A 14,510-nucleotide genomic window follows, 5' to 3' on the forward strand; every position below is an offset into this window, starting at 1 on the left:
CATCTAGCTAAGTACACAAGTCTCACAAAGCTGCCTCTCAATCTGGACCTGTGGAGCTGAGAGAAGCACCGCAGCGAGGAGGAGACAGACAGCGACACAATTGGAGTAAAACTGCAGACGATGGGAACAATCTCGTAAAACTGCTTTCAGACCCGAAGCCAGCATGGCGAACTCCTTGTTCTGCTAAGGTCAGTACTAATCCTACTGTTGATTCACGCTGTACAGTCAGATGATAAAACTAACTAAATCTATTGAAATAGGGTTACAGTTTGGTTCTTCTGTCACTGGACTTTCAAGGCTTGGATCCAAACCTGGGATTTTATGATGGGTCCTTTCCTTTGTTTTCCTCTGTTCTTGATTCACATCAAACACGCCTTGCCAAAGAATTCAGGAAAATACTTTTTGATATCTTTGAAGGAAATATGAGGCCAAGAAATCAGAAAATGCTTTGCTGTTTAGCTTTTATTATTTATAAAACCAGGAAGCCATCACTTATGGGCTTGCCATACAAGGGCTAAATAGACAGAGGAAGTTGTGTTTTAACATTGTTAGTGGATCAGTGGGAAGCACAGTAATGCCTTTGGCTAACATATTTAAAAGCACAACTTGGGTACGTTAGAGTTTTAAGGTGTCACTGTTGTAAACATGCTGGCTACTGTGCCTCTAAGAATACTTTTTTTTAAAATCCTAGACTAAAACACATGGAAAGGGAATAGCGGAGACTTCACAAATAGAATTAGATGAGAAAAACAGTGAAACTTTATAAAGGAAAGAAAAATGGAAAACCTCATTAGTGGAAACTAGAACAAACAAAAAAAAGCAAGAATCCTAGGTACAACTAGCAGAGTATGCTGGGAAAAAGAAGCTGCTTTTGATTTAAAAGACAATGCCTTTTACTGAATGCAACATAGCAGAAGAAACCTTGTTCCCCTCTCCAGGCAACAGGACACCTGTGTACTGACCCAGCAAGGTGGGGGCTTCCTGAGAGGGTCTTGCAAGCCAGGACTGGGCAAAGTGCAGCTGCCATCTAAGTCTCTGGTAACAGCAGAGATTTCCAACTGTTGTCTTTCAGGAGGTTGTAAGTTACCTCTCTTCAGAAGCAGCCCCTAATCTTGTAGAACAACTTTGGCCAGGCTTGGCACATGAGAAAGGGAGGTTTTTGTTTCTCTTCATGAAGCAAGTAGAGCTTTAGATTAGGTACGTGATTCTGAAAGAAGAAACAGACAGAAATAAACAGTGTAGTAGGGGAAAATGTAGAAAAGGTAACAAGTGTAGCATAACACAATTTTTTTTTAGAAAAATAGAATTATAACCGAAGTGTGTTATTAACACATGAAAAAACTTTTTGAGAAAAAAAAATCCTATAGAGTGAGTGTGAAGCAGTTTCATTAGTGAAAGGACTGGGAAACATAAAGCAATTCTGAACTCATTGTTTCAGCCCAAGAACTTATTTTTCTACTTGGTGCTCACTGTGCTGGCACTTGCCATCCTTGTGCCACAGCATTTGCAGCTGCAAAATGGATGCTCTATGACACATTTAGTAAAGGTCACTTTAACTTTTGAAGAGGATGTCCCAGAAAGCAGAGATGAGACCTTAGTACTTTCCTTACCTTCGAAAACCTAGGTTGTTAATGTGACAAGACAGCAGCAGAAGACAAATGAGGCTGAATAAAATACAGTCCCTATGCAAAAATAACAGGGTAAATGTTCAGCCATCAGCGTGATACTGCTGAGTACAGATGCCAGTAGATAACTGTGATGTAGATAACCTAGTGATGCAGTGATGTAGGGTAGGATAAGAAAGCAAGCAGAGGCAGACTCATAGCCCCTAGCACGTCTGGGGCAGAGTTGAGGAAGTATGAGAAAAATCCAACTGAGTTTGCTTTCTGAGCCTTCGTAACAGAGCTCTTACAAACTGATCAATTGGTCTACATAAGTTCTTGTGCCTGAGTAACTGAAGAATGCAGGGAAAGGTGTACAGCTTATAAAAGAGAAATGGGGAGCCCCCAAATTACACACTAAAGGCTAGCTACAACAAGTAGTAACATATTTTCCCTTTAAATAGACTCTTCATTGTTACTTTTCCAGCTAGCAGGTATCTCATGTGGGGCATAATTAAAACTCCCTATTGTTGCTCAAATGTTAGATACTTAATTTTCTCCTTTGTCTGTAGTTTGCTTTGACTAAGTTATCTGTCTCTGGTCAAGGAGCAAGAAACAGTTATGTATAGCATTAATGGATAGTATTGTTTGGAGCTAAGTATAGCATGGATTAGGTAAATGGGAGACAAAGGTAAATCTGTGACACTTACTATCTCACATTCCTATGACACATCTGCTTTTCATGCCAGAAAATGTTGCTGAGTTTCCAGGGACTGTGGGTTGCTGGAGCACAAACAACTCTTACAACTCCTACCCTCTTTGGTTACCTACTGCAAACCTTACAGAAAGGGTGAGGTGAAAAGAAAGGACAGGAAAACTTGTGCTGACTGGCAAGTCAATATGAGCTCATCAGTATAGCAGAGTATTTGGGCTGTGGTAACAGAATCGTTAAGATAATCAAGCCAACTTTGAGACTTGAGATTTTGGACCTTCATGGCAAATGTACACCTAATTAACAGAACTTGTTGCTGCTGCATGCTCTGTTTAGCAGACTTTTTCCTACTATGTATTTTGTTTAAGTAAACGTTTATTTCACGAACTGAGCTGTAAGCCATGCCTCTGACTATGAAGACTGGTGTTAGGAGTTTTATGAGCATATCCTATGATGGATATATCCCATCAGTGTTATATTTTACTGGTGACATCAAACTCATCCATGTAATAGACTTAAAACATCGAATGTTTTAACTTATTGACATCAGCCAGATTACACGTGTGCAAAACTTTTTGAATCACACCAGGTATTTAAGTATTTTCAAAGGGTGAGATCAGAATTCAATATAAACTTAACAGGTCACAGAAGTAGTTTGAAGTCAGCAAGTTAAAACTCTAAAAATGCACTAGCAAGTAATATGTGCAAGAAGGAAAGAATAATCGGATGAAAAAAAAACAGTGAATTTGGGATGAATCTGGATGTAGGCATTAAATAGAGCCACAGACTAAATGGAAACCATCAACTTGTCATTGAGGGACAACATATTTGCAAGAAGCTTGTACATAAGATACTGCGTTTCTAAAACTAGAAAAAAATAACATACAAACTGGAAGAGACAAGTATAAAGTAATGAATACGATAATGAAGTTCAAAACTTTCTATGGAAAAAGTCAGAAAGAAGGCAGTCACCAGATGTATTTTCCATATTCATTTTTAATTGGATGAGATGTAACGGGCTGCTTATATCAAAAAAGATTTAGGTAAGATATTGGAAAATCTTTCTAACAAAATAAAGATGGAATGGATTCCCATAATCTTTCTAAGCATCTCTGTCGTTGGAGTTTAGATTAGACAGACATTTAAGTTATCTGTATAGACAGTCTTGTCTCAGAGGAAGGATGAAACTGTGTCTTGAGATCCAACTGCACCTACACTTTTTCCATGATATGTAGCCAGATAATTTTTTCTAAATGTATTTCATCATCTGTATGTTATGCAATGTCAAACACATTAAAATGAGGCTCCTTAAAGTGTGTATGAAAACAAACTGATTAAAATAATTTTTATGTTTTTCCACTCAATAGAGCTATCATGCTGAGGGAGAACACAAAATGGAGTGTGGTATGAATGATCATTATGGAAAAGCAAAAAGAAAAAAATCAACCCAATATATTAATTTCTAATGGAAAATGTTTTATGGTATTTAACAGTACTCTTCTACTAGGAGTTTCAAAGTGCTTTCAGAAATGTTCTTAGCACTCTGGGGCACTTTGAGGTGAGGCCATGTCTGTGCAGCTTAATGTTGGAGACAGAAGCCCTGAAACATCCAGTTCAAGCTCTAAAACCTGCAGGGTCTCAGCAGGGCTTGGCCTGGCCTCCTCCAGGTGCCGCTCATCCCCTCTCTGTGTCATGCTCTCTCAGCATCACTGTCATTTGTCAACTTGCAGAAATGTCTCTATGCTTTCATCAACACTTAAACATGGGATACGATCCCATATGACAGCGGTAAGTGTCGAGTTACTGCCCTTCCCTGAAGACCTCTACCAACACACCTATCAAGAGCAAACAAGTAACAGGGACTTCTATACAAGAAAGGGTAGGTGGTATTCATTAAGAGCAAAAATAATTACATGTGTATATTTTATATATATAAAAAATATACATGTATTTATGTAAATAAACATTAACAAGAAAACAACTTTACTCCTTTGATCTCGTCTTCTATGTCATCTCTCTGTAGGACAGAGACCCAGGAAGATTTTTGCATGTGTTTGTATAGCACGTTGGACAAAAGAGGCATTGATTTTGGCAAGAATCTCTCATTGATAGTATTAAATGAATCAGATATTGTGCCTTAATGCTCTGGAAACATGAATTTGCATAAAGCTTGTAACTTTGACTTGCTGTTTGTTTAGGTATTTCCAAAAATAATTATTTAATATTGTTATTGTTCGACCACTTTACACATCTGCTTTATGTTAATAGTGAATACTTGGGCCATGCAAATAGTAGTTGCTGTGTGAATCAATACTTCTCCATGTTCATGTTATTTTAATTCAGCAAGTTCTCAGAGATAAACACATTACAATAAACCTGTCTGTCTACAGACAGGCTGCTGGACATCAAGATAAATCTGTTAAGTATCTGTATCAAAAGAACATTTGCCTGGTAGTAGGTGAATGTACTTTCTATGGAAATCTAACTTAGCACTAATCTGCTTTGCACTGCCCTTAAACACCGCACTCTGTGGTACCACTGTTAGAGGCCACAGCAGAAAGTATCTACACAGCGTAAGGGAAAAAACCTCCGAACTCTCTAGTAACGAGAATAACCTTAGCCAAGGGTATTTCTCTGAGAATTAATAACTAGCTGGGGTTAATGGTCACTGGCTTCACCTTAGGCCCTCAATTAATCCCTGAACCTCAATTGTTATTACCTAATTGACTTAGTTTCATTTAATTTTAACATTTCAGAGTGATCTTCCTAAAATCACACTGACAGAGTAACATGGTCTCTGCAGATGTGCACTGACACGGTTTCAATATTGTTACTTGGTCTCCATACACTTGCATTGACGTTTCACTTTTGTTTTGACATCGCGGTGCCACATCTGTGGATCTGCGCAGATGACGTGCGGCTGTTCAGATTAGTGAAAGCCTGTCCAGCAGCGAGGAGCAGGGACAGAGGGACACGATGCCAGTTAAAAGCTGCTGAGCAGAATTATTGTTGTTATGGTGAACGATTGTTATCACTGAGAATATGTTGCATGTTTGTAAAGGGAAGAAAGATAAAATTTCACTTGAAATCTTGCGGGTTTTCTCAAAAAACAAACAAACAAAAATCTTTTCACTTAAATCAGTTTAAAAATGTAGCCTGAAAAGTGCATCAGGTAACATATTTAAAAAGAGGGTTTTTTTGATATTATAATTTCAGGCTTATTTGAGGCTGCAAATAAATGATGCAAATCTCTTGTGTTCCAATAACATAATATCAATGCAAGTAGCTGAATACTGTAAGATGCAACTCTAAATCCTTATAAAAATAGAGCATCAAAATGAAGTAATTTGCTATGTGGAAAAGTTTTTGAGAAGTCTTTTGAAGCTCTTTGATCCGGCTTTGAAATAATTTTAGTAGATTACTATTGTACGAAACCCATAATTTATAGTAGCTGACCTAAGCCGCGCTTTGTATAACAGCCATATATGAACAATAGCAGGAAAGTGAAAAACACAAGGGGAACTAAAACTGCTCTGTTTATTATTTAGCTCATAATTACATCTTCCTTATTTAATCTTTTGAATCCTGGCATGTTCTTAATAATACAGGTTCAAATAATATTTACTATACACAGGAGAGTTAGTTTTGAGTAACACATTTAGACTATCCAAACTTTGTGTAACTTGTGACCTTTCCCTAACCTAAGCGAGGTCTATTTTATACAGATTGTACTAGATAGACGGTTTCTCTATAAATGGTGAAGTTGCTGCCAAGCTCCCATTGTTAGCTAGTTCTTTTTTCAACAGGCACACTTTCAGTTCCTATCACACCACCGTAAAGAGCAAGCCCTTGAGGTTTCTTCTTTTGTCCACGTAATAAAACGGTATTTCTGAATAACCTGCAAATCCCCAACAAATGGTCCTTCGTGACTCAGAGCAACATGATAGGAGTGATTTTTTTGTTTGTTTTTGCAGGCAGCCTCCTATTTTATTTCATAATATTCAATTAGGACTTGAGTAGCATTTATCTTAACATATTCATAATCTTATCCTTCAAATAACAAAAGCGTGTTTCTAACAACTGTTATTCTCGCTCAGTATTCACCATCTAATTGCAGAAGATCCTTTCAGAAGCTCTCTGAATGGTGGGACCACTTCAGCTGAAGTAAAAGAAAGAATTGAGTCCAATTCTGCGTACTTTCTGTTGACCCTTGAGGAGTAATAATCTACTCTGGTAAATAAGAAAAACTGTAGGATGTATAAGTCTTTGCCAGAAGGACTGTGGTTTGAAAACGGGGATCTAGCCACCTCTTCCCTTCTGAGCCAAGTAGATTTTGGCACAGGAGGAAAGCTAAACCTTTGACTTCAACAGATCTTCCTGCAGAAGTGCTGCGCAAGCTAGGCGTGAACTTACAGAAAGTGAGTCCCCTTAATGAAAGAGGCTGCTGTAACAGCTAAATTCCTAATATTGGCTATGCCTATTTTCTAGTAGCACAGGTGCACTCTTAACTTAGTCCTTTGTAGAACTCTACTCTTGATACAGGAGTGATTTTTTTGCACTAGAACTCCGCTCTGCAACATTCCCAGCCTGCGGAAAGGACCTGTATTTCAAACCAAGAGAATAACGAAGAGGAGCATCACCATGTTTCTCTGTTACAACGCAGGGTGGAAATTTGAGGACAGTCTGCCTGGTACCCAAAGCTGCTATTTAAATTAGAGTAAGAACAAAATTGCTTGAGATGATGTGTCAGCCCAAATGCATACAGAACTGGAAACAGTTCTCTTCAGATGTAGTATTGGAAACAGAAGCAGGCAGCAGAAAACACAGGACCGGCTTTTCAAAGAGGAATCCAGAGCAAATGGGAGGATACTGAATAAGTAAGTGAGAACGGTTAAAAAAGATGGAAAACTAAAAGGGGAGGATTTAAAGGCAAATGGAAAGAGCCATGAATAGTCTTCTGCAGTAGTCTAGATGGCAGAAGAATCCAAAAGCAAATGTCAGGAAGGAATGACTTTTTGAATGAGTGAATATAACAAAATAGGATGAAAATTATTCATGAACTAGTAGTTATGTGATAAAATAGTAATGCAGTAAGCACAGTAAGACATTCGTTCCTTTTTCCTCAGCGTTTTATTCTGCTCTGAGCTGGATTTAGGGAAAGATTATTAAACTTATACTAATCATGAGTCCCCAGAACACAGGAATGGAAAAAAAAAATGCTGTCCTTTTTATATTAGAGTGTGACCCACCATGGTGCTGTTTCTCCTGTACAAGGAAGTTTTACTTCCCTGTTTGACACAATTACATCAATTCCTAAAGCTCAGAACAGGCCTTATTACAGTGCTTGCAAGAGCAGATGCTTGGCAAGTCTATATATGCCAGTGAGAACATCATTCAGTTTTATGCACACTTCTGTTTTCTGGCTTGGCATAATTCATTAGCACACACTACAGAATACTCCATAAAACTGGATTTGGCTTTAATTTTAAGGTTCCAATGATTACAGTGTTGTTTAAGAAAACAAAACCAAAAACAACCCACAAACAAATATCAGTCTCTCCTCTTTCACATTAAAGTGACGTTTACAGCTGATAAACAGAGAAATACACAAACGAGGGTTTTATCAAGATACAAGTAGGAATAACAAAGTAGTCTTAATTTTTGAATGTTGTGCTTTCATAATTTAAAATAGTGGTACAGTCCTAATTTTTGTGGTGGCAAAGCTTGTTTGATTGCATGTAATGAAATTAGTACAGTATGTACACTTTTGGGCTTATTTCATCCTCATTCTAATACAAAGATTCTTAAAGGGGGCAATATATAAAGATGAGGTCAAAGCTTTGATTAAAGACAGCTGTACTGCTTTCCAACCTGTTATGTCACAGCATTAGGTAGAGGAATAAATAAACAAATACAAGCCTAACCTGATTTATCTGTGTGTTCCCACATAAATTTGTTTAATGTAAAAACAAATAAAGCAAAGCTTTGATAGAGGTTGAGCAGAATTTTCAACATCTGTGCAGACAGATTTAATTTATTCAAAAAGAAAAAGCAGCATTAGTGCATCATGTAAAAGCTGATTAAATGATTTCATACAACAGAAAGCATATGCACTAGCTAAAACAAATTCAGTTTGCCCTTAAAACCCATTTTGCTGAGACAACCATATTACTTCTGAATTTTCTGCTACGATAATGTTCAGTTATTTCTTCTTTTTTATTCTCTTCTTGATTTTACACATTCCACTATCTTAAACCACACTTAAAAGTCCCAGGGGCAGTAACACCCTAAATGCAGCTTCTGTGTAGCATCAGGCAGGTACACTTCACAGATTGCTTCTGTGTATCTTTATGGGCAGATCCTTAAAGCTGGTCAAGTAAAATAAGCTAGCACAATACCTTAAATAGCTGAACATAAATGAGTTACAGGTGTTTGAATATTTTTTTTTTAAATAAATCTTTCCTCTATAACACATTCAATCCAAGAAAATAATCTCTGTGCAACAATAACTCACTGTAGTGGAGCTGTACTAGTTATCTCTGCAGCAAGGGACAGAGTTCTAAGAGCACTAAAGATATTTTTTTCCTGAAAATTAAAGACTAGTCAAATGACAAACTCCTGTCTGAAACTTATCAAATAGTGTTAAAGTGGAACTAAAAATTCAAATAAAAATACTGCGTATGCATCTGAAAACTACAGCTGAAAAAAACTGAATAGGATTAATACCTTTTCTTTTAATCAAGGCAAAACTGTAAAAAGTCTGCATATGATTTCTGAAATCATACAGACGCAACAAAGTATCACCTCAACTGAAAAAAGATGATCAATATGCACCACAATGTTTTAAAGACTCTTTCCTTCTGGAAGACCTTATCAACTTGTGCTTTAGGGGAGACTGCTACCATACCTTTAATTCTACAACTGAATCCTTACCTCTGCTTAACTCCTCTGAAAATCTGAACATGGTGAGCATACATGCAAAACTCTCATTGCCTTTTTAAAATATTTTGTCCTTTCCTGAATGCCAGTTAGCAAAGAAGACCATCGAAGAGTGTCAAGCCCAATAAGCTGCTATCATTAAGAACCTCTAACTGACAGCACAAACCTGAGGCCCAACACCGCCCCTCTGAGAGGCGATGAGGATGGAAATAGAATGACATTGAACTCCTCAAAACTACAAGGAGGGTTAACACCCACCTCAATGTACCTTGGATCTCGGTGGTTCCAATGAGAGAAAAACAATACTCTTACAAGAATACCTAAGTACGCAGGAAACTTATGCCCATTTGTGTGCTTTATTTGTCTCATGGAACTGATCCAGTATGAAGTACTGGTTTCTTTTTTTTTTTTTTTAAACTCCCCTTCTTGAATATCAGGATGGTAATCTTCTTCGGAAGTAATCCACACAGAAAGCTCCTGCATGTTGCTCTTTTGGACTTCAGTATGCCAGAAAATTTCATGTTGCAGTACCTATAGGGGTCAAGACAGATTCCTTCCTTAAAATCAGCTGAGAGAAAAATTCCTAGGTATGGATTCCCCAGAGAAGTGGAGAGAAAAAGACAAAACACAGCTTATTTTGAAGTCATTAAACCACTTATAAAAAAAATCCCAAAACTAACCCCAGACTTCACGGGCACATATATATAAAATAAATCCTTACTCTTCATTTCAATGCCCCTAAAATCCCCTCACTCAAATTCTTTTTTAATTGCTAACTTGGTATTCCACTGTTGATTTTAGCAACCAGATAGTGACGAAACACATACACCAATTATTGTCTCAAAATCCAGCTATTTGCTGTAACAGCCAGAAATTATATGCTCCTGTCTTACCACTTGGGCTTTATGAGCTATGCATTACGTTGTTTTAACCCTCAGAACAACAGTCTTCACCAATTTTCCACATCGGTGTAGGTGTTTCGGTCAGATCACTAGCACTGAATAAACTTCTGAGTGAAACCATAAAAAAGCCGCTTATTTTTTAAGGTGACTCTGTAACAGGGGTAAGAACTGAAAGTTGCACCTTTCAGCCTCTGCATTTTTGTCTTTGTTTAGAATGCTAGAAGAAGCCATCTGTAAGGAAGAAAGATTATGAGTATCTAGAAACTAGCTGTTTGACAGAGACAGAAATGCTGATAATGAGTGGGCTGTGTCCATCTTTTTTGGCTGATCACAACAGAGGTCTGAAGCAAAACAGAAACTCTTGATATGTTTGTGTAAAGAGGCAGTAGCATAAGGGCAGGCAGCAGGAGTTCAGCTGAAGTTCAGGGCAGATGCTGCCATTAGTTTACACTGCAGGAAAGTAAAATTGCTTCTGGATTTACCTCTTCCTCCCAACATCAGCGTTGAGCCATGCTGTGCCGCAGAGTCACAATGTCAGTAGGAAAGCAGTCCTTTAGCAGGATACCACGTTCGCGATGGCAGTCCAGCTCTTCAATAAATCCGTACCAGTAGATGACTAATCCAGGGCCAAATCTATCAAGCAAAAAGGAAAATGAACTTATGTGATTGTGCTGGGTGAACTTTAATGCCTCACCTCTGCAATTCCAACACAAGTAAATCTGTTAATTTCACCGCAAAACTGGAGAGAGTATTTGACCTCCGTTGAATTTCCAAATTTTAATCAATGTTGAATGGATATATGTCATTAATACCCGATTCCATGAATAAAAATGCTATTTAGAGACTTGAACAATCCACATCAGAGTTTTGTTTTCACCTTTGAATACTCTGCACGTATCAGTAAAAAAAGACCTATGCCTTAACTATTAAATAACGTTTAGTAACTTTGATACATATAAAAGTCTGTCTTGTCATGCACTCTGTTTTTTCAGATTTGGACATGCAAGCACTAAAAATACAAGGGTTTATGCAAGTCTCAGTTCATGCAAATTGTGATATCATGACAATAACAATGAATCCTTAAAATATAATCTCTACAATGAGCTATTATTCAAGTAATTATTAACATAACACACAATTCAGAAAGAAAGTTTCTGCTGTAACATCTGAGATGTGCCTCAGGAATTCCTCAGATATTGCTAACTCTGACTGATCCCCACTAGGCAATCTCAGGAAGTAGCCCCATGGACTATTTTACCCATCAGGAAGTTCAGACCTTCAGGCTGGGTTCATAAAGAAGTAATCACTATCAATCACTGTGTACTGCGATATGTTTTGCACATCAGTTTCACGTTTTTCCTACTGAGAGCACTTAATTAAAGGGCAGCACTACTTTTGGTGTAGTGTTGCAGGAATTTTACAGTGAAATCATAAATTATGAATGTTGGGTTAGTAAAAGGATGTCTAAAAACAGAACTGCTTTCTGTAGTCTAACATTACAGCAGTCTGTACAACATTAGGCCAAAAAGCTTTTTCTTCCCTTGATTTATTATATGCTGTAGTGGACTTGCCAAAAACAACAGTGCAGGATGAGCTGTTAGATACCGTCTGTGCAAGAAAAAGTTCAATAGAATGTCATGTAATAGTTTATATGCAGAGCCGTGCTCAGGACTCAACCAATATGGTAGCAAATTTTTGTTAATGTTTAATTATAATAAAAATGTGTTGAGGGGGTGCATGGTAACCTAAATGTCCACTTAGCAGACAATACAAGCACTCAAAACCCTGGGTAGTGCCAGACCAGCTTCATTAGGGTGGTTTCTTTCCAACAACGGAGGGAAAACTCTATTTGATGTGCTCATGTAATGGAACAGGCATCAAAGGAAGAAGAAACCCCTGTGGCTTCCTCCTGCAGTTTCAATTAGATATGGTAGTCTTTTGCCCAAAACTGCTGCATAGCGTTACCATTGTCACCAATGTCACCACTCTGGTTTATGGCTACTACCCTTCAACACAGAAGTGGCCGCAAGTTTAGTGGCAAAGTAAATCACCCCTGAGCACAGCTGAGGCAACACTGTCGAGCGTGCTTTTTGCAACTGTATTTGAAAGCATAGAGGTTAAAACTCTGACAAATCCTGCTATACTTGCTAATGTATTCAAACAGGTTTAGCACTGAATAAAGCACAGACTAAAAGTGGCTCACACGAAGGACGATGCTGCCTACACATAGTTCCTAAGTTTTCTCTGGCTGGCCAACAACTTCAGCCTCTCCCGTCTCTAAGGACTGCTCTCCATTTTCCTTTGCTCAAGTTCACGTGCGGCCAAGACGTGCAGGACCTCCCTGTACCCCGGAGGCCTGCTTGCCCAGCAGCCCCGAGGAGCAGGCAGCAAGCGAGGCGAAGGGCTGGTGCTCACCGCCTCCAGTGAGAGGCAGTGATTTGCTGATGCAGGACGGGCCTGCCTTTGTTATTTCAGACTACGTACCTGTTCCTACATTAATCAGACATAGAAAAGGGATAATCGGGTGGCGATGTACTTACATGCTAACCAAAGTTATTTTGAAAGTAAAAATCCCCAGAAGATAGGGAGCAGACCTTACATTTCTGATGGGCTGCTTTTTATGCAAGGCAGAAGCTATGAAATGTACACAAGTACTTACTCATTACGAGCGTGTGGCAGGTAAAATCTTGATGCTAATGAGCAGCTGCTCAGCCCAAGTTTTGAAGGGCTCATTTTGCTCTGTGTGGCAGTCTGAATCCCCTATTCACGACAAAACACTTGGGACGCTGCACTTAAGTTATTAGTTTTTTTTTTTAAATTGTAATTTTTAATAAAATTAATATTTCAAGACTCCTTAGAAGGTTACTTTATGTCTTTCTAGCAAATCATCACAGCTCAAGCACAATTTTTCAGGAATATTTTGTGCTTAAAAAATTATATTCAGAAATGCCAAATTTGATGATAACATTTACATAAAGAACATCTGCATACTGTTAATTGCAGGAGCAAGTACATCTTTAGCATGAAAACATCCATCAATTCTGCTTTTGACTGTGTTATTACGGCAAAACTATTTGCTCTGTGCTGCCTAGGTTGCACTTTTTGCCACTATATTGTGTCATTCCTTCTATTACAGCTCTGTATCACACAACCCGTATGTATCATCACATAAAAACCATACCATACTTTTGCTTAAAAACACTTAATTGCAGTACTTAAGACCAAAATTAACTTGTTGGCACATTAAGCATTTGCCACTGACTACCAGGAACTCCTGCTGCTAAGTGCTAATTTCTCTCTCATTAACGCCCAGAGTTGGCAAATCACAAACAATGCTACTGGTTAATTACTGTTGCCTTAATTTGAAAAGACACTTAACCTTTCTGTGTAACGGGATGAGGTAGGGAAGCATAACCTCGAAGTAAGAACTATCCTTTTTAATTCAACTCCTTTCAAAGTGCAGATATAACACCATGAAGAAAAAAACTCAATGCTGTGAATTACAAAATAAAGTTACAAATTTATTTCTGCCTCAATCGTAACATTTAACAAGTTAGTGACTAACCCTGGTTTACACAGGAGAATAAATTAAAATGACAGACTGCTTACTTACTATTGCTATGGAAAGGGGACTCATTTAGTAGCTCAGAGGAGAAAAAAACTTTTACTGTACCAAATGTTTCTAAAACTACATAGATACGATATGTGATACAGGCCAGGTTATCCTGTTCCCCATGAAAGACAAACTGGAGATATAGTTTAAGCTTAAAAAGAAAATCAGGCTTAAAATGTAACAAACTAGGGACACCTACGGTTTTTGTTCTTGGCCCGAAAAACTGTCGAAATCCCTAAAAATGTGCTTACCTTGTGTTTTTCCTGCCCTGTCTTTAGTTCTTACCCTGAAAAACTTAAGTGCGAAGGAACGTGGCCAAAAGTTGTACAAAACTGTAGTTTCACCTATTCCAGTAAAACTATTACTTTTAGAACTTTACTTTTATGTGGAGCTTCTTTTTAAAGCTGAAAAGAAAACCAAGTAACTAAGGTTTGGTTAATTCCATGCAGTAAAAATAGAATAAACAGGAAATATAAAGGTAAGCTTCCTTGAGAATACAATAAACATAGCAGGTGAAAATTGTCCACCCAGGTTGCATCAGTTTACTTAAAAATCAACCAATAAATATGTAGTTATCATTATATAAATCCTGGTTTAGTCATTGTCTAGTTTTGACATTAGAAGTTTTGACTTACAAGGCAGCCAAAGCCAATCTAGCTGCAGTTTGGTGTGGGGTCAGAATGCCAGAAGTGCCAAAAAGGAGGTAGACAGGCTTATGACCCTATGGCATGGCAAGAGCGCAG

General features: G+C 38.0%; 1 long non-coding RNA gene across 1 annotated transcript in view; it reads right to left on the reverse strand.

The window, feature by feature from the left end:
* Positions 1–9,286: 9,286 nt before the first annotated feature.
* Positions 9,287–14,510, reverse strand: part of LOC147528602 (uncharacterized) — a 60,937-nt gene continuing 55,713 nt past the window's right edge. The window contains exons 2-3 of the long non-coding RNA XR_015222222.1: positions 10,637–10,787; positions 9,287–9,783 (exon numbers count right to left, since the gene is read on the reverse strand). This is a non-coding gene — a long non-coding RNA (uncharacterized LOC147528602). The remainder of the gene's footprint in view (positions 9,784–10,636; positions 10,788–14,510) is intronic.

This window comes from Tauraco erythrolophus, chromosome 6 (assembly GCF_009769465.1).
Source record: "Tauraco erythrolophus isolate bTauEry1 chromosome 6, bTauEry1.pri, whole genome shotgun sequence".
Classification (NCBI taxonomy): domain Eukaryota; kingdom Metazoa; phylum Chordata; class Aves; order Musophagiformes; family Musophagidae; genus Tauraco; species Tauraco erythrolophus.